This window comes from Condylura cristata, unplaced genomic scaffold (genome assembly GCF_000260355.1).
Source record: "Condylura cristata isolate star-nosed mole 26May11 unplaced genomic scaffold, ConCri1.0 scaffold00030, whole genome shotgun sequence".
Taxonomy (NCBI): Eukaryota; Metazoa; Chordata; class Mammalia; order Eulipotyphla; family Talpidae; genus Condylura; species Condylura cristata.
The window spans coordinates 6,978,251-7,005,504 of NW_004567131.1; the positions used below are offsets into that span (position 1 = coordinate 6,978,251).

Here is a 27,254-nt window from a genome sequence, read left to right on the forward strand (position 1 = left end):
CCCCTCCCCCTCCCCACCGCACCTGGTTTACGACACTCAGCTTTACGACATCACCTTCCTTACACCTAGAGCCGCTCGCTCTACGGCCGGAACCTTGTTGCTAGGGAGAGGACGGTTTGCGGCAATGTAGAAGCTGCTGAATTTGAATTGAGGGGGAGAGGGAAAAGTTTCCCTCAGGTGTCGTGGGGCTGGGGAGGGGCGCGTGGGGAAACTTGGGGACAGGACGTTGTCAGAGGACGACAGGCAGTCGGAGTGGGAAAGGTAAAGTAGGAGGCTTGGTGGCATTCTGCCTTTGAACTGGCCACACCCGCCGCGGCTGCCTGGGGAACGTGCGGGTCTGGCGGAAGCTCCCCACAACCCTGGGCTCTCGGAGCTGCCCCTCAGGGGCACGGGAGCAACCTGTCTGCCCTCATCTTCAGGCTTGGATTGTCAGTCCTGCGCACCCTGGGGTCTTGGGGAGGGTCGTGTTCTGCACTGCACTGAGAGTTCCCATGATTAAATTATGGGAAGGGCAGGTTCGGGGAACAGCGAGGGACTGAATTGGGAAACCCGGCCTCCGACGGCCCGGACACGCGGCGTCACGAGAGAGGCTACCTGACCGCCGCAGCTCTGACTCTTCCCTTACACGGAAGCATGGTTTTCCCCGAGCGAGCCGGCTTGGGAAGTGACTTCAAGTAAATAGAACTTAAGCTGAGCTGAAAGAGAGGCAAGAAGTTCCGCTATAAGCAACCTTGGCGGTAAAGCAGAATGAGTAATACCCACATTGTCCCTGTCTCACTTCCTCATCCGCACCGAGCCCTCACCTGCTGTCACCTCAGCCTCCCCCCGCCCCCACCGCGCCCAACGGATCTGCTCTTCTACCCTCTCCCTGCTTTCTCCTTTGAATAGACGGGTAATATTAGGGGTCAGGACTTTGAGTTATGGTATTAGGCCATGATTTACTACCTAAATGGGCAGTTATCGCTGTATAGGTCCTTAAGATCGACGACAGATGTGGCCTCTGAGACTGATAGATTGTTGATCTTATCGCAAGTTCTTGACTGTGTTCACGCTTGGGGGTTTCTGAAAGGTCAGAAAATCAACTCATAAGTGTTCAGTGGGATTTAGTTTTCCCCTCTCCACCCCACCCCTTCAAATGAGAAAATGGCTTTACGACCAACTTTATGAAGTAAGTGAGCTGAACTGTATGTCAAATAATGTAAATTAACCATGTAAGAGTTACTGACAGAGAAAATGAGAAACTGAAATGTGGCAGTGTTAGAAAGACTATTGTAAGTTGCCCAGCACAGTGCTGTCATATTGTACGTACTCAATAAATATACACCTATAATTTGTACCGTACCTGTAGTGTTTTTTTATTATATTAAAATTAGCTTTTAAGGAGATTCATTAATAATCTGTTCAAACCTTTCAACTGAAATAAATATGCAGTTGAAATCTGGTAATTTAAAATTTGAGAGTTTAACCCAGAGTACAGATGAAACTTTTGCTCCCGCATTTGCTTTGGTATTTTGAAAAGTGAATTCATTATTAATTAGTGCGTGAAATATACTAAATATTCTTTGCTGTGCATGATTGTATACACACACTCTCTCACTCTTATCCTCAAGGCCAGAAATAGTCATTCTTGCTATCATTTTAAGTAGAGGTCATACTAGCTATCCTTCATCCCTTGTTAAGTAAATTTGTGTAAGTCAGACTCAGAATGGTGTCCATGCTTTACTTGTTTGAAATGATAATTTCTCCTACACTACAATTACATAATGTTTAGTTGCTTTCTGAAACAGGTGGTAGACTATCTTTTACCAGCAATTCCCTTCCCAACCCCTCCAAAACATTTTCTTTTAAAGATTTATTTACTTATGCATACAGAATTGGGGTACAGGCCAGAGGTGCAGTGGCGGTAAGAGGATTCACCAGAGACAGCAGTGGGGAGCAGAATAGACAGATAAATGAAGAAGACTGCTGAGGGAAGCAGTGGGAGGGTCAGGAGAGGTTTGCTGCGCCATATGGGTCACCTCTGGGCAAGGATTGAACTCATGCTGAGATGGTTTTAGCTTCTTAGTGCTGTGCTTTAATGCCCTGCACCATCAGAGAGGGCCCTCCAAAACATTTTTATACAGCTATCCTAATCTCCAGTCAGAAAGGGTAATACTTTCTAGTATACATTTTACCTACTCTTAAACTTAGAAAAGTGTCATACATGCCTCTTTTTTTTTTTTTTTTTTTTGAGGTGCTTGTCTGTAGCTCCCTGCTAAGCTTCCTTCAGTGTTTATGCTCACCACAGAATCAAAGACACAATGGAGGGACAAACTCAATGGAAATCATTTTCTTATTTTAATGAGTTCCTAGTTTAGTCACTTGCCATAATTTATAATTTTTACCTTTTTTGATTGTGCTCAGGGCTCTAACATAATCCCTAGTCACAGAGAAGATGTTCAATAAACCAGTATTTCTTAAAGAAATTAATGCTAAGTATTTCAAAATCTGCTCCTGACTTTAAAGTTAGGATTGTTCACCTGCCTTCACATTAGTTCTTAACAATTAATAACATACATGCAAAAGCCATTTACTGTCATTTGTATCCTAATTTTGAGACTAATTGCTTTGGATTTTAAATTCTTCATATTTCCCCTGCTAATGACTAGCTCTGCTCTTTCCTATTTTTAAAATATGCAGGGAAATGTTAATGATCTCAAATACTCCACTACAGGACTTCAATTTGTAAAGTCCTGTAATAAGTATATATTGTAAATTGAATATTTGATTGTAAACTTATTTTTTTTAAAGATTTACTTATTTGTACATACAGAACTGGGGTACAGGCCAGAGGCTCAGGGGCGGTGAGAGGCTTCACCAGAGACAAAGTGGGGAGCAGAACAGGCAGATCTATGAAGTACACTGCTGAGGGGAGTAGCAGGCGGGTCAGGAGAGGTCTGCCGCATCATGTGGTCACCTCTGGGGCAGGGAGGAATCGAACTCATGTGGAAGTGGCTTTAGCTTCTCAGTGCAGTGCTTTAACCCACTTGGCCACCAGGGAGGGCCTGATTGTAAACTTATTTACTCTAAAGTTCCCCAAATTGTTGAAAACTAGACTGGAAATAAAACAGACAAAAGTAAATGTGACAATAACTACTGATTTAAACCTGATGCATATATGATGCCTGTTTCTTATTTTTTAAATATAGTCACTAATTGGGAAAAGTCTTTAGAATAAATGGGAAAAAGAATAATTTATTAAAACTTAGGCTTATTTAAATCAGACACAATGGAGATAGTAGTAAGTTTAATATGTATTCTGTATTGTGGGGTTTTAGAAATAAAATTTAATGGTATCTTACACTAACTACTCAATATACACTCATTTTTCATACTAATGTAATCATAATTTTGCATCCAGTGAGCACTGGGAATGCAAATAGTAAGTAAGAAGTGCTCTGCTAAAGCTGAATTACTATGCCTTTTTCCTAATTTACAGATAAAACTAGTTGGGTCAGATATTTATTTCTGTAATTTTTTCATGAACCCCAGTGTACACATTTGTTATATACATTTTATATAAGGCATGTAAGTTAAGATAAAATTTGACATGAAATTATTCCAAATTTAAAATATAGACTGTTTCAGTGTTCACACTGGGCATGATTTTCATGTTCTTCACTTTCTGACATATTTGAGAAGTTCATACATCCGTAGTAATTCTCTAATCTTCATTAAAATAAAAAAATTGGTTGTTTTCACCGAAGGATAATTTATTTTTAAATAAGTTAGCTATATTAACATGTGATTTTAATCTTAGTACTTTGAAGAAAAAATTTGATACATGTTATCCATCAAAGTGCAGAATTTAGAAGTCCCCTTTAGAAGTTCTTGGCTTAATAGTGACTCTTGATATCTGGCTCACAGGAGAGAGCAATAATGATTTCACTGCTGCAGTTTCTCCAAATGTCCTATCATTGCTGATTCAGAAGAAAATATGAGCACAGGATGGTGCAGAACCAGTGTTTATCTTTAGGAGCCCATCATCTTTTGTAGTAAAATCTCTCAGGAAGTTATAATAACAGGGACAAAACCTTCATGTCATACTATACCACAAAATAGGTTTAGAGGTTAAGGCTCCAATTTTTAATATGTCAATGAAATGATAATCCACAGAGCTGCTTATTTGGACTGGGGAGCATTTTTCGGCAGCACTTCTAATGTAGAACAATGTGAGTATAAATAAATATTGAAAGCAATATTTGAAGTATGTTAATAAGCATCCAAAAAGTAAAATTAACTTCATGAAATTCAACTAGTAAAACAGATTACTTTCAAAGAGCCTCCCACAAAAGATAGTTTATGTTATTGATAGTATTTTTATTTATTAATTTATTTATTGCATTTTTTAAATGTAAGAATTATAGGTAGGTTATTTGTATGAGAGAGCAATGTATATATTTTGAACTTATGTGAATTTTAAGTGTTTAAAATTTAAACATGTCTGGTGTCTACTGCTAGCTGTTTTAGTCTCTTATTTTTCTCTGGTATCTTAACTTTTATCAGCTGACTGGTTCTGCTTCAGAGTATGACTGTTCTTCAACCTATAGACCTGACCTTATACATTCCATAATCCCCAGTTACATTCTCTATCACTGTTCATTCCTTGGGGTAAATGTGTTTCAAATATTTTCAGTCAAAAACAGATGGTAATTAGATATCCTACTGTTGTGTTAAGCTCACATGATAAAAATTGGTTTTCAAAAATATATTTGTTCAAATCTATCTGCACTTTAAAATCCTAGGTCAGACCCTAGGATCTCATGCTTCTATTTCTTTGCTCATTTTCTTTATCCTCCATACATTAATAGATCATCCACTGTGCCCCTTTCTACTGGTCTACTTTTTAATCATTCTCTTCATCTTTCTTTGTCCTAGGTCTGACACAAATTCTGTTTGGATCAATTCCTTTTCTCTCTGTTCAAGTTTTTTTTGTGTGTGTTTTTTAATCATTTCAACTGTAAGTTTCTGTGGATCACATCACCCAAGGCTTCTTTACCCTCTGGTTTCTATTTGGTTTCAGCCAATTTGGAGCATTGGCAAATGATCAGAGGGAGTAAAGGGAGAGAGAGGTCAGGATATTTATTTCACCTTCCCTCATATCCCTCCTGCTTGTCTGTGGCTTTTGGCATTAGCTTCATTCCTCTACCTAAGGCCATAGTTCCAGTCAGCCAACCCTTTTCCATGACTATGGGTCTTGGCAAGTTCCAAAAACTCTTTCCCTTTGTCCCTTCAGGCCTAGGGATGGTAATGGTTTCCTCCTGTTGCAAATTCTTGGGTACTTTATCCTTAGTGATTCCCTTAGAACTTGCCCACACCTTTGTGTAGTCTTTTCATCATACTTTCTCTAACTTACCCTTTGAGTGTCCATCTCTTTCCTTCCAGGCCTCTGAATAATAAAACCTAGATAAGTAAGATATGCCTTTTAACCTTTGTTTTTTTTAAATCAACCAAAAAAATCTATTCCCACTTATTACATCACTAAAATGTCAGTGTGATATCAGCATATTATATCATTTTTGATCAAATATATACTCATGTTATGATGTACATACACATGAAAAATCTGACAAATACTTAGAAATGTGCCAGAGTCTACTACATAGTAGTTATTCAGTAACTCCATGTAGAATGAAGGCCCCTGCCCTAATTTAAAATCTAGGAGAGCCTGCTTTTATGTACTGAAAACAATTGGGGGAAGAGGGTGGCAGGAAATCAAACTATTAAAGCATTAACATGGAGGTAACTGGTAGTCTACAATATGTTCTTCCCCTTTTTAATAATAGAACTCTACATTCTTATCACATGGCCACTTGAATGGGTTTTGCTTGTGCCTAGGTATTACTGGGATACATCACTCTGGTCAATGAGATACAAGTAGAAGTGATATATGCAACTTTGAAAAAGTCCTTCAAAAGAAAGTAGTTCCTTTTTCCCTGTAACTAATGGATATGCCAGCCATGCTGATAGAGCCTTATTTTTAAGATTAAGGAAGGCAGAACAAAAAGGTTGAAGAAAACTGAGTCTATGGACCACTAACCTCCACATCTCCTTTGTATAGGGAGAAGTAAACATACCTTGTTTAAGCCACTATTTCTTAGGCTTTTCAAAGTTAACCCTACTTGATGTGGGTATATGTATTAATTTATTTTTGCTACACAAAAATTGGTACACATTTTGTGGCTTAAAATAATATAAATACATTATAATTCTGGATGTCAGAAGTGCAAAATGGTTTCATTGAGCTAAAAAGAAAGTTTTAATCTCCACTGCATTCTTTCAGAAGCCTGTAGAGGAGAATCTCTTCCTTACCTTTTCCAGTTTCTAGAGATTGCCCATAATCCTTTGTTAAAACACCTCTTTATCTTCATGCCAGCAAAAGATGTAGATTCCTTATCCTGCCATCTCATTAGTTCTGTTTCTATTTCCCTCTCACATTTATAGGGGGATATTTGTTACATTGTCAAGAACTGCTGTGGCTATGTTAACTATATTTGGGAAATTGTACAATAAGTAAACACTATGACTACAGCATTGCTATGCAGATGGATGGTATGTGGAACTTTAAAAAAAACACAAATTAAAAAAAATCAACTCATTTATAAAAGACATGGATATAAGACCCAAAACCATAAAATACAAAGAAGACATACATGAAACACTTCATGACATAAACTTCAATGATGTCTTCAGATCTGTCTCTAGCAGCAAGGAAAATGAAAGAGAATATCAATAATTGGAACTACATCAAACATTTTTCTGCACAGTGAAGGAAACAAAATAAATAGACACCCTATTAATGGGAAGAAAATATTTGAACACTATACATTTTGACTATGGTCTCATTATCAAAGATCCACAAATTGCTCATACAACTCAACCAAAAGAAAACAAGTCAATCAAAAACTGGGCAGAAGAGCTAAATAGTCAGTTCTCTATAGAAGACAGATGGCCAACAGGCACATGAAAAAATGTTCATCATCACTTATCATCAAGGAAATGCAAATCAAAACCACAATGAGATACCACCTCACACCTGTGAGAATGGGCCCATATCAAAAAGACCAGAAACAATAGTGCTAGTGAGAGAAAAAGGAACCCTCTTAGACTTGTTTGTGGGAATGTGTACTGGTTCAACCCTTATGAGAAAAGTATGGAGGTTTCTCAAAAGATCAAAAATGTATTTGTCATACAACCTAGCAATTCCACTTCTAGCTATTTACCTGAAGAAAACAAAACCACTAACGTATGCACTCATTAAGTCCTGTTTCTAATTTTCAAGCTATTAGAAACAACCTAAGTGCCCAAATATGAATGAGTGGTTCAAGAAGATATGGTATATTTACAAAATGAAGTATTGCTCATCAATCAAAAAAGATAAGCATATGTCATTTGTGGCAACATGGATAGAGTTGAAAGGGTTTATATGCTAAACAAAATAAGTCAGTGGGAGATACATAGATACTCAATGGTATGTAGACTATAAAGAAGCTAAACAGAGTCAGATGAAGATAGACTTTTAAGCCAGTCCTTTAAATCTGACTATAGAGCTGAGATATCCAGATGGGGAGGAAAAAAGGGTAGGGACATAGCATAGTAGAATATGGTAGAAAACTAGGGGTGCTTTGGTTTTGGGAGCACGAGATGACTATGCCTGAAAGGAAAGAGTCCATGTTTCCAAAATACTAACAAAGGCATAAGCTAATGGCCCTATAGTAAGAAATTAAGAATACAAGTAAAGATTATGAAAGAAAAATAAAAACTGTCTAAACTTTGTTTTTTTGGTTTGTGTGTAACAGACACCTGTTCAGAACACCCTGAGCAAAAAGAGATAGAAAGTTATAACAAGAATGTTAGCTGTTTGTTCTCATAGAATCCCACAGAAGGAGAGCATCCTACTATCTCAAAAGTGAGGAGTTACACATTTTTATAAACAGGAAGCACCTCTTCATTTCTAACCTGTCACTCTGTGTATCTTTTATTTTCTTCTAGGAGCAAACACTTACATAAAGGTGCTATGACTCAAAAAGGTATGAAGCAGCAGTAAGTAAAAAGGCAAGTTAAAGGTACTTTACTAACATTTATTATGTATACCCAGAATTAGAAAACTCACAAGTGTAGATCAATGGATTATCTGTGGAAGGGATACCAATAGCAGTGTTTGCCCCTAAGAAGGGGTTCTGGAAGGATAAATAACAGGTTATTGAGAAAAAACTTATTTTATACTGAAAATCTTTGTACCTTTGGGATTAATTGTGTATGGTGAACACATTGTCAATTCAAGAATATGAATAATGATACTTTTTAAATAATGGAGCCAAAGGGCTAGGCACTCCTCCGAAAACTGTCTTGATTATAAGGTTCCTACTACGATGGTACTTATAAATTAGAAAGACTGCAATACTGAAAATCATGATAAAGTGATTCCATTTAGAACTAAGATTTTAACTCTATAAATCAAGTTTCAGTCCTGCTAATGGGCTGATGTATAGTAAGGTCTGAAGGAATTTCAAATCACTGTTAGTAATATTTTCACATTTGACTATACTTAAAACCATATAATTTTCCATTTTCTATGGTAAATTCTTAATCTTAGGTTGCTTTTCTTGCTCTTTTCTAACAAGACTGCCTTCATCTAGTAAAGGTTCTCAAAATGGAAGAACAGTTTTAATATTAGCAATATAAAAATAAGTGAGTGATATTTGAAAGTTTATATTTAGCTCTTTACTATCTGTCTAACCTTGGACAAATCTTAACTTCTCAAAATTTGAGTTCCTTTTATTGCAAAATCAAACTTAATTTCCCTACATAATAGAGTTTTTGTGAATATCACCTGAGATCATGTAAGAGGAGGTTATTACTTTTTTTTACAAGCTTTATTTATTTATCTATGCACAGAAATGGGGTACAAGCCAGAGGTGCATGGGTGGTGAAAGGATTCACCAGAGACTGAGTTGCGAGCAGAATAGGCAGATTGATGAAATATACTGCTGAGGGGAGTAGCCGGTGAAACAGGAGAGGTCTGCTGCATCATGTGGGTCACCTGGTCGGGGATCAAACTCCCACCAAAGCTGCTATGGCTAGCTTGCAGAGCTATGTTCTTACCCACCTAGCCACCAGGGAGGGCCAGAGCAGGTTATTTTAAAAACTCTAGAAGAGGGCCCTCCCTGGTGATGCAGCGGGTTAAAGCACTGCACTAAGAAGCTTAAGCCACTTCCTCATGAGTTCAATCCCTGCTTGCCCCGGAGGAGATCCACATGGCGTGGCAGACCTCCCTGGCCCGCCCGCTACTCCCCTCAGCAGTGTACTTTGTCCATCTGCCTGTTCTACTCCCCACTCTGTCCCTGGTGAATCCTCTCACTCTCCACATCTCTGGCCTATACCCCAGTTCTGTATGAATAAATAAATAAATCTAAAAAAAAAAAAAAGCTCTAGAAGAACTTTCATATTTTACTGTGAAAATATGCTATATTAATATAGAAAAATTTCCTAAAGTCAAATATGAATGAATTTTAAATAATTAGAGCTTCTATGATAATCTTAGAACTTCTATATTAACTTACTTCATTAACAGTTTGAATTGCATACTTTTAATTTCTGTTTTTCTCCTTCTGATGGAGATGCTTTTAAACAATGAAAATGTCAACATAAATGCAACAGTAAACAAACAAAAGGCAAAGTAATCGGTTGCCTAAACTGAAATGGTATATCAAATATTTGATCATTATAAATATCTACCCTGACATCATTTTGAAGACTTGCTTTGTATTTCTATATTTTTTTTCAAAGAAGTTACTTTTTTTAATGACCAGTTTTGTCCCTGAAATTATCCACTAAGATTTTGACCAAAGTGTTCTACTGTCAAATGTAGTTAAAATTAATCAATTTTTTCTTTGTAGGTTGTTTTAGAAAGTATTCCTATTTTAAATTCTTGCTTGATAGATTTAGATAATTACATTTTATCCTCACTAGCCATATTTTATTTAGTGGGATAAGTCATTCCTAGTTGTAGTGGCTTATAAACATGTTACATTTGGAATCAGTATTAGTCATGTTTTGTTATTATAACTAACAATTTTTATTTATGTTGCAAGTTAAGTAATTGTGGAATTTAGTCATTTTATGTATAGGAATAATTACTGTCATTAGATAAGTGTCTTTTCTCTTCAGTAATTTATTTCCTGAATCTATGTATTTGATATTGGACTTCTAATTGGTAAATTCACTAATAAATATCTGTCACAGTTTTTCAAGTAATGACATAATGATATGAAAGATCTTTCTAGCAGGTATTTTCATTAGCTAACATGACATTTTTAGTAAATGATGAGATTAACATATGAATATAAAACATCATATATTCAGCATATACTTTATAATTAGCAGAATTTGTCAGCAGAAGAATTTACTCAATATTGTCTGCTAGAAGAAAAAAATTAAAAACATTGACTATATAAGTATAATTAAGTTCTTAAGATGATTGTATAAATTGTTTATAGTTCCTCCTTGTTTTATTTTTTGTGCCTATGGAAGTCATAGTAAATCAAGAAAGTAAAGGGTTACATTTACTACCTAGCTTGCTCATATTTTTGTCCTCTCTTGAATTCATTCTCTAAACTTTCATAAATCAAACCACTAAAATCCAGTTTGGGTGGTTTATATAGTATTTAAAGCATGTCCCTATTGCATTTGCTACCTTTCCATTACTAGTCAGCATCCAAATGACCAGAAGGCTATCAATCAGATAGCAACACTATTTGAATAAAAGAATTTGACAACCCATTAGCTAGAAAACCATTCTCTAAACATTTCAAAATCAATTAAAACTTCCCTTATATATAAAATCGTTGTGTAGTTCCATTCATTTTTGTGTTTCTCCTTTGTATAGTTTTGGAAAACATAGATCAGTAATGTAACAGCAAAAGACATCATGGTACCAAGTGGGAAAGTCAGATTTGGAAGATGCTTTGGGCCTCTTAATTTCCAGACCACTTGGTAGCAGATACAGTTCATTACACAGGAAAATTGCTTGATCTTGGGAAAAGAAGGTGCTGGAGGTGAGGGAAAATGAGTCACCAACACAGTTCATCTTGCAATTCAGTCATTTAGATCTAACTAGGGAATGATTGCTGCTAGATTCCAGATAAAAAATGAAAGCTGCTTTTTTTACAATAAAATGGGAAATCATATATCTCCTGTGCTTAGATTTTAGAATAAATAAGGTATAAAAGGAAAGATTTTATATATGTTAGTACACACTTAGCAATTCTAATAAAGAATGTACTGTTTTAGAGCCTTTATAATATATCACATAATTTTATTTTTATTCCATCTCATATGTTTATAAACCAGTGCAGAGAGCCTACAGTAATACAGTTCACATAGTTTAGACAGGATTTCAAACCTACATCAACACTACAAATCCTGTGTTTAAATTTAAATTTAAATTTATTATAAATAGATGATAGTGATCATAGGAATTATTATATATATATAATATATGTATATACTTTCTAAATATGCTCATAAATTAACTGTAGAGCATAAATAACACTTTAATGTTCAGAAAAAGTTATGAGTGGGAATATTTTAGTGAATATACAGTTTTCCTGTACATTTTATTATAAATTACAAAACTTTGAGTGATACAGTTCATTCTGTACTCCTTTTCCTCTAGTTGAATAGTTCTATAAACATGAAACATTCCCTCCTGCTCCTATTTTTCAGATCTTTTTCTCACACACCATCCCTCCCCATTTGCCTTTTATTCTTAGTTGATTTACATAGTCTCTGAGCACCCACCCCAAGTAATTTTTATTTCATAATCATTTGTTCTTTACCTTATCCCCCATTCTGTATAATAAACAGTTTTCACATAAAGATTATAGCTAATAAATTATTATTGTGATAAGCATCTTTTAAATATATATATATATATATATATATATATATATATATAACAGTTTCTATGATCATTATCATCTATGACTGGTAGGTAAAGGGTCATAAAAGGGAACTGACAGAAGTTATTGCAGTTTGTTTCAGAGTAGTTAAAACAATAACATGAACTTAACCCAATGGGAAGCCAAAGGCTGTAAAAGTGGTAATTCTATTTCAATGATCTACCTAGGATAAACAGTCTAATTTTAGTCCATTACATATGGTGTAAGTTTCCAGGGAGGAAACATTGATTTTTGGAACAAAAATCCTTGATGTGACTAGACAAAAGTAAAAGTGGATAGTGATCGTCACTAGTTTATACCTACTATCCAAACAACTTAAATTCTGAGTTAAAATATAGTATCTGGAATAGAAGGGGATCTACATTGTCCATGAGTGTGTGGACACAGGATAGTCTTTGAAGTTGCAGAGACAGAAAAGGTCAGGAATATATATTTTTTAAAGTGAATATCACTAGTGGAGACTAAAAGTTGGAAGAAAACAATCGCTAGTGGAGACATTGGTGCTGGAGTTAACCATAGACACAAAAAGATTCCTTTTTTTCCTCTTTAAATTTTATTATGCTTTTTCTCTTACCTCTGTGGAGTCCTATATGCTAACAAAAAGATTAGAATAATTATGTAAGAACCGAGATGAGATTTCTACAAGAATGAAGATAGTTACACACACGTGCATGCACACACATGCATACACACATACACCCCTCTACACAAGATGCATTGATTGAGAATTTTAGAGTAAAATGAGATAAAAACATTTAATTGGTTATCTGAGAGAAATGATGATAATGATTAAAAAATAAATTCTATTCATACTATCCTAGGGTGAAAAACTGAAAAGAATATAAATATAGATATAGATAATAATTGTCCAAAAAGAAATGTCTCCATTATTCAAACAAACGAAAAACACTTTTCTGGGTCTCCCTGGTAGCACAGGAGTTAAGGTCTCAGCATTATCAAGCTTTCTCTAGCTATTGTGGCATGAGTTTGATTCCTGGCCAGGAAACTAACTCACATGGTGCAGCAGACCTTTCCTGTCTTACCCACTGCTCCCCTCAGCAGTGTATTTCTGTAAATCTGCCTGTTCTGCTCTCCATTCTGTCTCTAGTGAATCTTCTCACTCCCCCTGCAACCATTGGCTTGAGCTCTTGTACGTATAAATAAATAAAAATAACTCTTAAAAAACTTTCAAAAGTTAACCAAGTCATTATCAGAGATCTTAGAACAACAACAACAAAAAATAGTGAAAAAAATAGAATGATTATTTAAGAAATTTCTGGATAGAACTAATGGGTTAAAGCATAAGAATGATTGTTCTTTCAGTACTGGGGGCAGTCACTGTTGTAAAGATTATTACATAAAATACTGCTGGATTATTTTTATGAAACAGAACTTTTTGCCTAAGAAAGATTTTACTGAAATTAAGTACTCCCTTCAAGACACCAAAACATGCCATTTCACCTTACCTTATAAACCTAACTTGGAGCTAAGGGAGAATGCCTAATCTTAAAGAGGGACACTTGAGAAGAATTAATTTTATTCATTCATTTGGCAAATATTTATTGATATACTTACATCTGCCAGGCACTGTTATACAGTGTAATACTGTTATACAGCAAGGAACAGAGAGACAAAAATAGCTGCCTAGTAGAATGACTTAGATTCTAGTGGAATGAGACAAATGATTAACGAATATAATAAATGAGCAATTCATTGAATTTATTAAGCTAGGATTAGATGATGTGGAAAAATAAGGTAAAGTAAGAGTGATTAAAGAGTCAGAGAGATCCTGATTTCCTCTTCTAAATCACAAAAGGTAACATTTCACTGTGCTGCAACAGTATTTCAGACAGTGCCATACTATATTGAAGAAGATGCTGGTAAAGTTCAGTATGTGGGATATGTCTCATAAATTACTGTTTGATTTTAACTGCTCAATAATTTTGGCTTGGTTCAAAGCAGGTGTTAGCAGAAAATAAATTGTGGGATTTTCTTTTAAAAACAGTTTTTTATGACTGCTATAATAAACAAAATCTGTGATGACTCCCATTAATTGAATTTTTAACACCTGTTCTTTTTATTTACCTTTTGTTTTTCATTTTGTTAAATGCATTTTTACTACTGTTTAAAAGCAAAATAATTGAACATATGTACATTTTCCAGTCATAAAACATTTACATTCTTTTCATCAGTGCTATTGATGATATGATTGTTTATGTTTGTATGTTTAAGAAAATAGGAATATTTTCTTTTAACTTCCAAGAGTGAATGTGCATAGTTCACCTGATTGCACATCTGCCTAAAGAATTTACAAATTCCTGGAGAGTCTGGAGGCCTTTGGCATTTGTGTGTGTGTGTGTGTGTGTGTGTGTATTTAATTTTAATTTAGGTAATAGTTTACCATATGATTTAGGAGAATATGGTCACACTTATATGTTATCACACCACCCCCATGACCAAGGTATCCAGAGTTCTTTACTATAGATCGCTAGCTCCATCCCACCTTTGCTCCTCGCTGTCATTCTTACCCCCCCCCCCGTATCCTCAATTCTTCAGCCATATTTCTAAGATTTGCTTTGGTTTAGTTTTTCCTATTTTATTTCTGTATTCCATATATAAGTGAAATCATCCAGTATTTGTTTCTTTCTGACTTATTTCACTTAGCATAATCCCCTTTAATTCCATCTATGTTGTTGCAAATGACAAGATTTCACTTCTTTTTATAGATAAGCAGTATGCCATTGTGTGTGTGTGTGTGTGTGTGTGTGTGTGTATGCTATCTCTATCCAATCATCTGATAATAGGCACTTAGTTTATTTCATAATTTGACTATTGTAAATATTGCTGCGATAAACATAGGAGTATATGTATACTTTCAAATTAATGTTTTTGTATTTTGATAAATTTACATAGAATTACTGGCTCATGGTATATCTATTTTAATTTTATTTAACTATGTTATCAGTAACACTTCTGTTCAAGATCATGTAGATATAGAAACTTCTACCTCCTTTCTCAAACCTTGGAAGATAATTCGGTAATGTATTATTAATTATAATACTATAATTAAAGAGCTTTGAACAATATCAATTTTAACACTTAAATTCTCTGTTGTTCCTCATAGTAACATGTCAGCAAGTTTTTTTTTGAAAGACTCAGATTGTTTTTACCAAGGTCATGGCAATATGAAATCTAGGTGAATCCTATATTGTTCTTAAAAACATCTGAGTTATTTAAATGACTTGCCTTAATTGTGATAACTGGACAAATTATTTCATAGAGCTCACCAAATCTTGAACTGTATTGTCTAGATAAGTGCTTATTATATAATGACTAAGCATCTCTCCTCTGGCTCCTGTTCTAGCTTCTCTACCCCAGCCAACAGTTTAGCTCACCTCATCTCACCCTCTCATCTCAGAATGGGAGCAGAACTCTTGAAATATCTAATAAAGAAAGCAACCAACTATGTACAAGAATATAGGTTGGCTTATTTTTATGTTTACATTCACTTCGGATATAAACTGCAGGATGTTTTCAAAGTCATAGTAGTAGTAGTAGTAGTAGTAGTAGTAGTAGTAGTAGTAGTAATTAGTGGTAGTAGTATTAGTAATTCACCAAAGTGATATTGTAATAATTAATGTTTCAAGTTCATTTTTTACCCTTTGTAATTTATGATTGAGGCAACACTTCAGAATAAATTTTTTAAATGTTCTAATGTCAATAATATTATCACACAAGTAGAGTTGCTAAACACTGAGTCATTTTAATAATTTGCTGTCTATTAATAAATGTCTGAAACATTAACTTCCATAGGTCTTGCCTTAGGTTTCTCTTCCAACTTGGTGGTTAAGGTTGCAAAAGAATAACCTATCACATTTGCCGCATTAAGAAACTTACTATTTTTGAAATCTAAAGGTTTTTCCCTTGCTGTTCCAAAATATCCTTAGAGGGACATATGTGTACATGAATACACATGGGCATATGTGCAGACTGGTTAGGATTTGGTCAACAAGTTTAATTGCACATTGAATAATGAGATGAAAGTTAACATTATCCAACAGGAGTGCCCTACCCCACTTACAAAAGAAAAGCAGTATATTATTAATGTATCTCTAAAGACTGAAGCAACTTCCCAGGTAAGTACACTTAGAACTCATTCCAGATTTTAGGATAGTTTTCCTTATTGCTCAAAAGACTTAACAATTTTGCATTTTTAGATTGTTTTCTGCTTAATAGGCAATAGGGCAAAAATTAGCCCCTCTGCTTATCTACTGAAGGAATGAAATTACCACTCATCCACTCAAAGAATGAAATTACCTCCCATCTGATATCCCCTTCAGTAATACAATGTGCTATATATATATCATGTTGTTAGATCTAGTGATTATTTCTTAGTCCTCAGTACCCTGGCATATCAAATCCTCATAGGTAATCCTTTGTCGTCCTTGAAATATTTCTGTACTTAGCCTTTACCACATTTGCCTCGTTTCCCAAATACTTTCCAAGTTACTCATTTTGGTCTCTCATATTTGGTTATTGTCCTCCTCTTGCCAGTCTTTAAACATTAAAGTGCCAGAGGTCAGTCTGTGGATGTCTTTTGCTCTCTGTACATGCCTTCCCTCAATGATTTTATGTATTTTCTTGGCTTTAATACTCATCTATATGCCCATAGTTCACAAAGTCTCCAGGTTGGAGCTAATCCATGAACTCTGGGCATGTTTGGCCTTTCCATTTGGATGGTTAATAGGTATTGCAAACTCAAACTGCCCCAAACTGAGTTTTTAGCTTCTGTCTCCCTCCCCCAACTTGTTCCTTCAGCCTCTTTTTAACACAAAATCAAGTCAGCTTTCTAAAGGCTCAAACCAAAATCTTGGAGTTATTATTGACTCCCACTTTTTGTAAACCTTTCATTCAATTTTTCAGAAAATTAATGTGTTCTACTTTCAAATACATGTAGAATTTCATCACTTTTTATCACTTTTTGCTCCTCTAATTACTTACACTTACACTATAATCACTCATCTGGACTATTGTAATCTCCCTCACTGGGTGACCCTATTTTTGGCTATTTCCCCTTCAGCCTGTTTCAGTAGAATAGGCTGTTAAAACACAAGTCAGAATACACTCATATGTATGCATTCAAAAACCCAGTATTGTAAAGATGTCAGTTTAATGTACAAGAAACATACCCAAGAAAATTTCCAGTAGGCTCTTATGAAAATTGACCATCTGATTCTAAAATTATGTGGAAATACTGAGGGCCATGAATAGCACAGTGCCTTAGAGAAGGAAAAGAACTATGAAGGAATTTATCAAATATCATGATTTATTGTAATTAAAGTGTGAATTTGCAAAACAATTGAGAAAAGAGAGCACTAGACCAGAGAATAGGTTCCAAGGTTGATTGTATATATACATGGATTATTGGTTTATGACAGGGGGCATCATTCACTGATAGATATTGAATCAGTTGGCTATCCATATGATAAAAAGATGAAACTCTACCTTTTTATACCATATGCAAAAATTCATTACAAATAGATTGTAAATATAAATATAAAATGTTCAATAATGAATCTTCCAGAAAACACTATGGAATGTTATTTTTTAGGACATTAAAATAGACAAAGGTTTCTTAAATAACCTAACACTATTTAAACAGAAAATGATTTAAATGTTAACATAATAACTTCTGCCACTAAAATAACAGTAGAATGAAAGCCAAGATTACAATAATGTTTGCAACCTGTATAACCAGCAGATATCATACCTAGAATGTGTGAAGAATTCTTGTAGAACATTAGAAAAAGATAACCAAAGGAAAAGTAGGCAGGAGACCTGAACAGACAATTCACAAAAGAGGATAGCCAAATAGCCAATAAAGATATGAAATATGACATCATTATATTACTTAGGGGAATTGAAATTAAATCCATAAAGAGATACTACTTCCATCAGAATGGCTAAAATAGAAAAGCATGACAGTACTATGTAGGAAGGCTGTGCAGCAATGCTAATGTTGCTGGTAGGAATGTAAGTTGGCACCACTCATTGAGAACATGACTTTGTACTGTCTAATAAAACCGAATGGATTTATACCTTATGCCCCAGTAAATTCCACATCCATCAAAAGATATACGGGACTGTTGATAACAGCATACATGTAGATGAATTCTATAATGTCCATTCAAGCAATGAAAGTGAACTAACCATTGTTATCCCATTCAAATAAAATTTAAAAATAGATAAAGCTTACTCAATGGTGAAAAAAGTCAGAATACCAGTTCTCTTTCAGGAGGGAAGATTTAGAAATGCACAGCATCTAAGAGGGGAGACTTTGGGGTGCTCGATATGTTCTGTTTCTTGATCTAGTGCTGTTTATAAATGCATTCACTTTGTGATAATTCATTGACCTTATAATTTTCATGTCTATTTTAGAAAAATTTTAAAATCCTGCAAAATAGCAGCTATTACATGTTAGATACCATTTTTACCTATTTTGTCAATTTATTTTTGTTATAGTGCCCTATAGTTGTTGGGAAAGGCACTGTGTGGGCTAATGTGGTATGTAAGGAAGTCATACACTTGGCTAGAAAAATGACTGGATATATATATATTTTTTTAAGATTTATTTATTTGTGCATACAGAACTGGGGTACAGGCCAGAGGCTCAGGGGCGGTGAGAGGCTTCACCAGAGACAGAGTGGGGAACAGAACAGGCAGATCGACGAAGTACACTGCTGAGGGGAACAGTGGGCGGGTCAGGAGAGGTCTGCCACGCCATGTGGTCACCTCCGGGGCAGACGGGAATCGAACTCATGTGGAAGTGGCTTTAGCTTCTCAGTGCTGTGCTTTAACCCGCTGCGCCACCAGGGAGGGCTGGAAAAATGACTGGATATTTTACAAAATATTTTGAATTAGCAAGCATGGAATCAAATCAAATTTTAAAAGGCACTTTATCAAATATTTTTTAAACTTTTCATTCCAAATTGTTTTGTGACTGTAGTCAATGCCTTCATTTATCAATATATATAAAATATGGTTTTGAAAAATGATATGTAATTATAAATTACATATTGTTTTGTGGTTTTTTTCATAATCTAAATTATGTTTGAAATCATTCCATTTTTATAAATGAAGTGTTATTTCATGAGTTTGAGTATAGAGTGGAAAATAAGTTCCCATTACTCTCCCCCTCACTCATACATAGTTTCAGCTTATTTGCCAATAGTGCATATTTATATCATTCTTTTAAATTTAAATAATGATTATATCCTTATTTTAAACGGTTGAATAATATTTTCCAACAGGGAAATTTCTTAATTTATTTAGCCTACTTCCTATAGGCTACCAAAATACTAATAGGTATTTAAATTGTTCCTAAATTTTTGTCATTACAAAATATTACAACAAATATGTGTGTATTTCATGTAATTTAGTGTATTTGTATATGAATCACTGGGCCCAGATTATAAATACATTTTTAAAATGGCAAGAACTTCAGACTTTATTTTTGTGAATAGTCTTTGAGATTTAGACATAGTATCATAGCATGAGAACTAGTCTCATCAAAAATTAATGTAGGGTCCTCCCTGGTGGTGCAGCAGGTTAAAGCACAGCATTGGCAAGCTAAAGCCAATTCAGTATGAGTTCAATCCCCACCCTGGAGGTGACCCACATGGCGAGGCAGACTTCTCCTGACTTGCCCACTGCTCCCCTCAGCAGTGTACTTCGTCAGTCTGCCTGTTCTGCACCCCACTCTGTCTCTGGTGAATCCTCTCACTTCCTCTATACCTCTGGTCTGTACCCCAGTTCTGTATGCAGAAATAAATAAATCTTTTAAAAAATTAGAAAAAAAATTAGAATTTATCTTATATAAAGATTAGCCCACAGTTGCTCTGAAAAGTCATCATTTTTGAGTCAGCTGTTCTAAGAATTGAATTTTTCTTCTAATGGAGAATTGTTGATCATTTAAGTCTATACCTACTGCTGACAGTGGTTCTTAGTATAGCACCAGAAGAGAAGGCATCAGAACCTCTTAGAAATAATGAGTAGATTCTGTGTATTAATATACTCTAAAAATGTTGAATTTAAAAAAACAAAATTTCCTCTTTATAGCAGAAAATTAGTACTCTGACTTTTGTTATTTGTCTATACCATGCATCAAAATAAAATCTTTTGTTGCCGTAATACAAGATTGTTGAGAAGAGGAGCTGGGTAAGAGAAGTCTGTCCTGGTTTTTGTTTTCTCCCCTGTTGTGTTTAGGTTTCCCTAAAAACCTTTCATAAATAGAGTCATCTTGTGAATCTTTTATATCCTTGTTGATGTAGTGATAAAATACTGGAGAGGCGAAGTGTTCTACAATCTCATGATTTATTTCTACTTCTTATGGAAAACCATGTCCCCCCTGTATTTCACAACTATGTCAATATGGTATCCAAGGAAATGATGACATACAATATGCTACCCTACTCACAACAGTGCCCAATGGAAGTGGTGATAATGAGTTAATGGGTATGTAGAGCCTAAATAAATAAAATCATAAAAAATGATGATTTCTCTTCATTCACTCTAATGAAAATTGACAAGATATTTTAATGAGTGCACATGGGACAGCTCTAGGAACTCAGAAAAAAAAAAGGGGGACAGGTTTGTAGAGACTTAGGATGATATATTTAAGCCATAATCAGGATTACCTGAGTTAACTATAAGTGAGCTTTTAGTATTAAAAACTGTAACAAAATAAGAATTATTAAATAGCCTCTTTTTATATTTTCGATATCTGGATTTTGCTCACAAATACAAAGTGGTTTCATTTTCTTTATTCATAACTGATCTGCATCGGAATCAGTCTAAATGAGAAGGAAGGATACTGCACCAGGACTTGCTTCAAATTCAAGTGCAGGGATTCTCATTTTCAGAATCTTGTGTAAGCAGGAAGCTGTAGGTGCTGAATTTTTCTTTTCTGTCCTTTTCAGATACCCATCATGCCTCATTGTTCTATGGTTTTGTTAAAGGTAATAGGTGTTCACAGTATGATGTTGAGAAATAATGCCTGCACCTGTGTACTTCCTTAATTTCTCTTTATGAAAGTTCTTTCCTTTGTTCCAAAATAGTGTTATTTTCATTATTGTTGATTTAGGAGGCCACTGCTATGTGTGACTGCCATCTTTCAGCCATTACTATCATAGTTTCCAAAACTACACTGATAGCCCTGGGGAACTACAGAGCTCACAGAACCACTGTGAGAGATTTTATATTTTCAAGACAAAACTTGTAAACTGTTTTGGTTTATGAACTACTATTTCTAAGTTGTTTGAACCTGACTTTATTAAAAGGAATAAAAGTGAGCTGTTGAAAATTAATTGAAGACAGCATGAAAAATTAATTGAGATACTAAGGGCTCTATGAACAAGAAACTTGGGTACCTCTGCATTACTCTTCTCCCAACAACTCTGACTTCTCTTTGGGACTCCACATGTACCTGAGATCCTGAATTGACCCCCAGATTCTGAGGATGAAATACCTGATCAAGCTAAATTAATTAATGTAGCCTACTCTCCTACTTGTTAAGAGATGCATGTCAACCCATGCATGAAATACTTAACCAATTTCAGTCTTCCTCCCTCCCTCTCTCTTGTCCTTCCACTTCCTCTCCCTCACCCTCACCCTCACCCTCTCAGTAACCAATGCAACCACTGGAGCTGTTCACAATCTTTTGACCACAATAACAGCCAGACTTTGGATGAAGTTAAAACTGCAGAGTATGGAGAGACTGAAAGAACTGGGTCTTTGAACCAGTGGGCCAAATCCTGCCAGAAGCCTGACTGCTTCTTTTCATCTATATATATTCTTCTAAATAGTATTGCTTAAGTAAAATTTCCTCAGTTGTCTTTATGAGTCACAGAACTTCTTTTTATATTTTGATTATTGTCAGATATAGTTAGGCAAACGTCTTTAAAGTTTTGTTTTATTACATTAACTAGGATTTCCAATACAATGTAGGGTAGAAATGGTAATATTGATCATCCTTATTTCATTCTCAATCTTGGAGAACTTTCAGTAATTTATCATCAAGTGGTTGTGCTTGCTTTAAGCTTTGTTTTAATTTTGTATCCATTGGATTAATGAAATCTTTTATCCCTGGTTGATAAGAATGTATATCATGAATGAATGTTGAACTTTGTTGGGAAAGCAGCCACTGATGGATATGCTGCCCCTCTTCATTTTACCAATTTGTTCCCTGAACCTAGAACATTTCCTTTTTTGGAAACTGTCATTTGGCTCCAAATCTTTATTTATGAGAGATTTTTTTCTTCTTTTGGATATAAAGTAAATTTCCTTGTATTGCCAAAATGTGAATGTCACATCATCCTTGGCCATCCTACCTGTATATCTCCCTTTCTGTGAAAAAAGATCATTTAATGCTGCATCTCTTTCTGTGAGTTTAAAGTATTTCCAAGCAGTGTCTTGTATGTTGAGTCCTTGGTGACTCCCAACCCATAAACAGTATAGTGGTTCTGAGGTCTATAGACTCTTCTGGTGTTTGTCATTGTTATGATCTTTGTTCTGCCAGTTAGTGGAATCCTCATTTGGAACCGGCAGCTCAATCTTCCTGCTCACATCAGTAGTTACTTTTTCTTCCTGTTACTAAGGTGTATATATATATATATGAGTTGATTTTCAAGTCAACCTTGCTTTTCTGTCATAGTCATACTCTGTTATTTTGAAACAGCATTGGATCTGACTTGCTATTGTATAGTTTAGGAAAATTCACATCTATGTTCAAAGAGATGTTTGTAATTTTCTTATATTGTCTTTGTTAGACTTTGGCATCAAGATTATTCTGTTCCCACAAGATTTTTCTGTTCTCTAGAAGAATTTTATTAGTGATATTTCTTTTTTGGATGACTTCACTAATGAAGCCACTTCATTTTTTTTGGGTGACTTCACTAATGAAGTCATCTGGACTTACGAGTTTACTTCATGACATGGTTTTCAATAAGATATTTAAATGACTTTTTGTCAGGTTATATATTCATTCTTTTGCCTGCTGTGTTTTTAAAGAATTTGTTTATTTCATCCAAACTGCCAAATTTTATGACATAAAATTGTTTCGATTACTCCTTAATATTTTCTTTCTGTCTGTAAGATATGAAAGACATCTACTTTTTTATTATAGATGCTGTAACTTAGGTATGTTCTCTGTTTTTCATAATTGCCCTTGATAGGTTTTTATCAGTTTTATTTGACTTCTAACTTTGTGTTTATTTCCATTCTTTTACTTTTCTTAGACTTCATATACTTTTCTTTTTTCAGTATCTTGAGATAGAAGCTTAAATCATTGCTTTTTAACATTTTTCTTTTCTTATAAGTGCATTTACAGTCATACCCCACTAAATTAGGCATGATCTGCATCCTATGAGTTTTTTCATGCTACTTCTTTAGCAAAAGGTGGTTCAGAATGTATTTCCTTTTAATTTTCTTTTCTCGCAAATGATTTTATAGTATATTTTTGTTTGTTCCCAGTGAGTTGGAATTACTATTGATTTCTAGCTGAGTTTTATTCTGGTTAAAAACTTAATTCTTTAAGTGTGTATGTTTGCTAAGTACTCCTTTTGTGTTTGAAAAAACTAATAATTCACTTTTTCTTGATATGTTAATTATGTTGTTCAGATTATTTATAATATGTCCGAGATTTAGAATGTTTGCTCTGTCAACTACTTAAATGAGTGTATTAAAATTTCTCCTCCTGATTTATAATTTGTTTCATTTCTTCTTTTGGTGCTGTTAATTTCTTTTTACATATTTGAATGCATACAGATCGAGAACTGTCTTATTTCCTGGTGGATTTACCATATGATTATGAAAAATTCTTTTTTCTGATAATAATTCTTGTCTTAAAGTCTGTTTGTGTGATATTAAAATTGTAAGTTTACTTTCAACTTCTTTGTGTTTTAAATGCAACTCTTACAATATAGTTGAGTTTTTGTTGTTGCTGTTGTTGTTCATTTTTACCTGGTCTGACAATCTTGGTCATTTACTTGGACTATTTAGTTCAACTTATATTTATTGTAATTAATGGCATTTACCTTATTCCTGTTCTTTTTTTATTGACTCACCTGTTTGATGTCTATTTTTCTCTCCTCACTTGAATACTGTTTATTCCTTTAATGCTTCTGATATTATGCTAGGACCTAATTACTGCTTAATCCCATTTATCCTCTTCTACCGTATTAATTACTGTTACATACATTTTAATTCTTCTGTAGTTTAAACTTTGTAAGATATAATTTTCATCATCATCTTTTGTACATCAGTGTTCAATATTTACTCAAAATATTAATCTTTTCTTTTACTGAATTCATGATATTTAGCAGTTATTTTCTTTCTCTTAGAAGAACCAGTTTGTATTTAATGAGCTTCTGATTTATGGCAACACATATCTCAATGTCAAATTTTGTTTTCTCTGAAAAGTCTATCACTGTTATTTTTTTAAAAAAGATTTATTTATTTATGCATACAGAACTGGGGTATAAGCCAAAGGTACGGGATTGCGAGAGGATTCACCAGACAGGGTGGGGAGCAGAACAGGCAGACTAACAAAGTACACTGCTGAGGGGAGCAGCGGGCGAGTCAGGAGATGTCTGCCGGGCCATGTGGATCACTCCAGATTGGTGATGGAACTCCCACTGAAGTGGCTGCATCCAGCTTGCAGTGCTGCAGCCTAACCCATTGTGTCACCAGGGAGGGCCCTCACTGTTATTTTTAAACATATTTAGTGAGTATAATTGTAGATTGGCATTTATGATCTGTTACATTATTGGTGTTTGTTTTTGGGTCATCATTTTTCCTGTTGGCAAGTAACCAACCAATCTTTGGAATCTGTTTAGGTAAACAAATTTTCTGTTTCTTTGAAGGCTTTCTTTTGTCTTTTTTTGTCTTTTTTAAGCTTTTCCCCCGTGATGTACCAAAGATAGCCTTTATTGTATTTTTCCTTTTTAGGTTTATGGAACTTTGTAATCTGTATTTTGCTATCTTTCCTTTATTCCAGTAGTTATCATTATGTTTTCAAATAGCTTCATTTCCATTCTCTCTTGCTGCACTTCACAGAATATCAATTATGTGTGCATTTTACCTTTCTACAATGCTTCATATGTATTTTATAGTCTTTTTTTGTATCTCCACTTAGTTTTTACTGTTTGTTACTATTGATGTTTTACATTAACCTGTCTTTGAACTTACTTAACATTTTAACTTCCTTTTCACAATCTGATGTTAAATCCATGTTTTGAGTTCTTCACTGTTTACTTTTTTTCAGTATTTTATTACACTTCTGTCCTTTTTTTATTTCATAGATTTCAAAATTGACTGCTAAGTCCAGTTACCAAATCATATAGCATACTTTATATATCTTGATTTTTGGTTTTATAAACTTTTTATTGACATTCTAACTAATTTTTAATACTAATTCTAGAGACTGTATTAAATATCATGTTGATTCTTAAGAGAAACTTCACCTTTTCTCTGCTAGACAGTAAAGTAGAGACCAAGTAGCTAAATTTAATCAAGGACTAAGCATTGTTCACATGAGATAAAGTTCCATTCACCTTTCCAGTTTGTAGCTCTTCAGGACTTTAAGATGAAGGCCTGTGTGTATTTACTGGGACCTTCCGTCCACCTACACTTGACTTAACTTTTTTCTTCTCAATTAAAAATTAGTTTTTGTCATCTTTGTTTTAGGTTCTTAGATTTCTCCTCATGCAACTTCAGGATTCAACAAAATCAGTGGGAAGAATGTAACACATGCTAACTCCATTTTCTCAAATGGAAGTTTATTGTTTTCATATTAAAATGTAACTGAACTATATTGCAAGGGATCCACATATGTTCTATGTTCCTGTGTGAAATCAGTGAAACTAAATGTTTCATGTCAGGTAAGCCATGTGTAATTTTCAAGGAATCTGGATGTAATTCATACATAAGGGAAAGGCTGTAATATTTTCACTTAGTCCAATGATGCCTTTCCCCCCAAATCTTGTAATTACAGATAAGTAATATAATTTCTTTTTGGAAAAAGAAAACTACTCAATATGCAGAAACCATGTGATCTTGTCTTCCATGTAATTCTTCCTAAAATAGATATAAAGATCTCACCAATATCAGAATGATAAGGAATTCTTCTGGCTTGTAGGGATAGTGACTTTTTAAAAATTTATTAATCTATATTTTAATATAATAGTTTATTTTTACATAATTTTGTGCCTTTTTCCATATGAGTTGTAATCCCCATGGGCTTCTCATCACCAAATCATCCATGTGCCATCAACATAGTCCAGTGTACTTCTCCCCCTCCATTTTTGATCCCATTCCCCACTCTACCTCTGTAAAATGTCTCTGGTATATAGTTGTTCATTATTATTAATTTTTCCCCCTAGTACTTTATGCTTCTGTTATGAGTGAAACCACCTGGTATTTTTCTTTTTATTTTTGGATTATTTCACTAAGCATGATCCCTTTCAGCTCCATCCATGTTGCTGCAGAAGACACGAGTTTATCTTTTTGATCGCTAAGTAATATTCCATTGTGTATATGTACCACATCTTTTTAATCCTGTCATCTACTTTTGGGCACTTGGGTTGATTCCATATCTTTCCTATTGTAAATAAAGCAGCAATAAACATGGGTGTGCAGGTGTCTTAGAGATAGCAACATTTTTTAATGACTAGAGCCAAAAAAGCAATATGAGAAATTTCTGTCCCTGGAAAGAAAAACCATGGAGATAAAATCCCTTTATATGAAGACCAAATTGAATTACCTACTGAGCTATAGATGCTAAGTTAAAGTTAAAAGTAAATAATAAAGGTGAGGATAATTTTTTTTTTTTTAGTACATTGTAGGGTAAATAGAAATTACCAGTTTTTCCCCCTCCTACCTGCAATATATCAGCATTTGTAATTGACACCTGTGGTCTTATACGCTGAGCTGATAGTGGGCAGTTGCAGCTGGAGTGTGGTATGGGTATGCTGAGTGCGCACACGTAAGCTGGAAGACTGAGCATCACATGAGTAGCAGGAAAGGCAGAGGATCATGAGGCAGAGTGCAGCAGAGGCCAGTGAAGAAACTATGAAAGAACTGCAGAGTCCAGAAAGAGTAAATATTCCTTGGGGGCTAGGATGCCTACCAGCCTCCTGACCCCTGGCCCCCCTGCCTGCCCTGCACCTGGTCATCACACTAAAAATGGTGTGGAAA

General features: G+C 34.7%; 1 long non-coding RNA gene across 3 annotated transcripts in view; it reads left to right on the top strand.

Annotated features, from left to right (window-relative positions):
- LOC105854235 overlaps positions 1-27,254 on the top strand; it is a 136,022-nt gene that overhangs the window by 701 nt on the left and 108,067 nt on the right. Inside the window, exon 1 of one of the 3 annotated variants that reach the window (XR_001145934.1) lies at positions 25,876-25,939. The exons of the other annotated variants lie outside the window; for them this stretch is intronic. This is a non-coding gene — a long non-coding RNA (uncharacterized LOC105854235). Of the gene's footprint in view, positions 1-25,875; positions 25,940-27,254 lie in introns of those variants that run through there. 3 annotated transcript variants of the gene reach the window in all.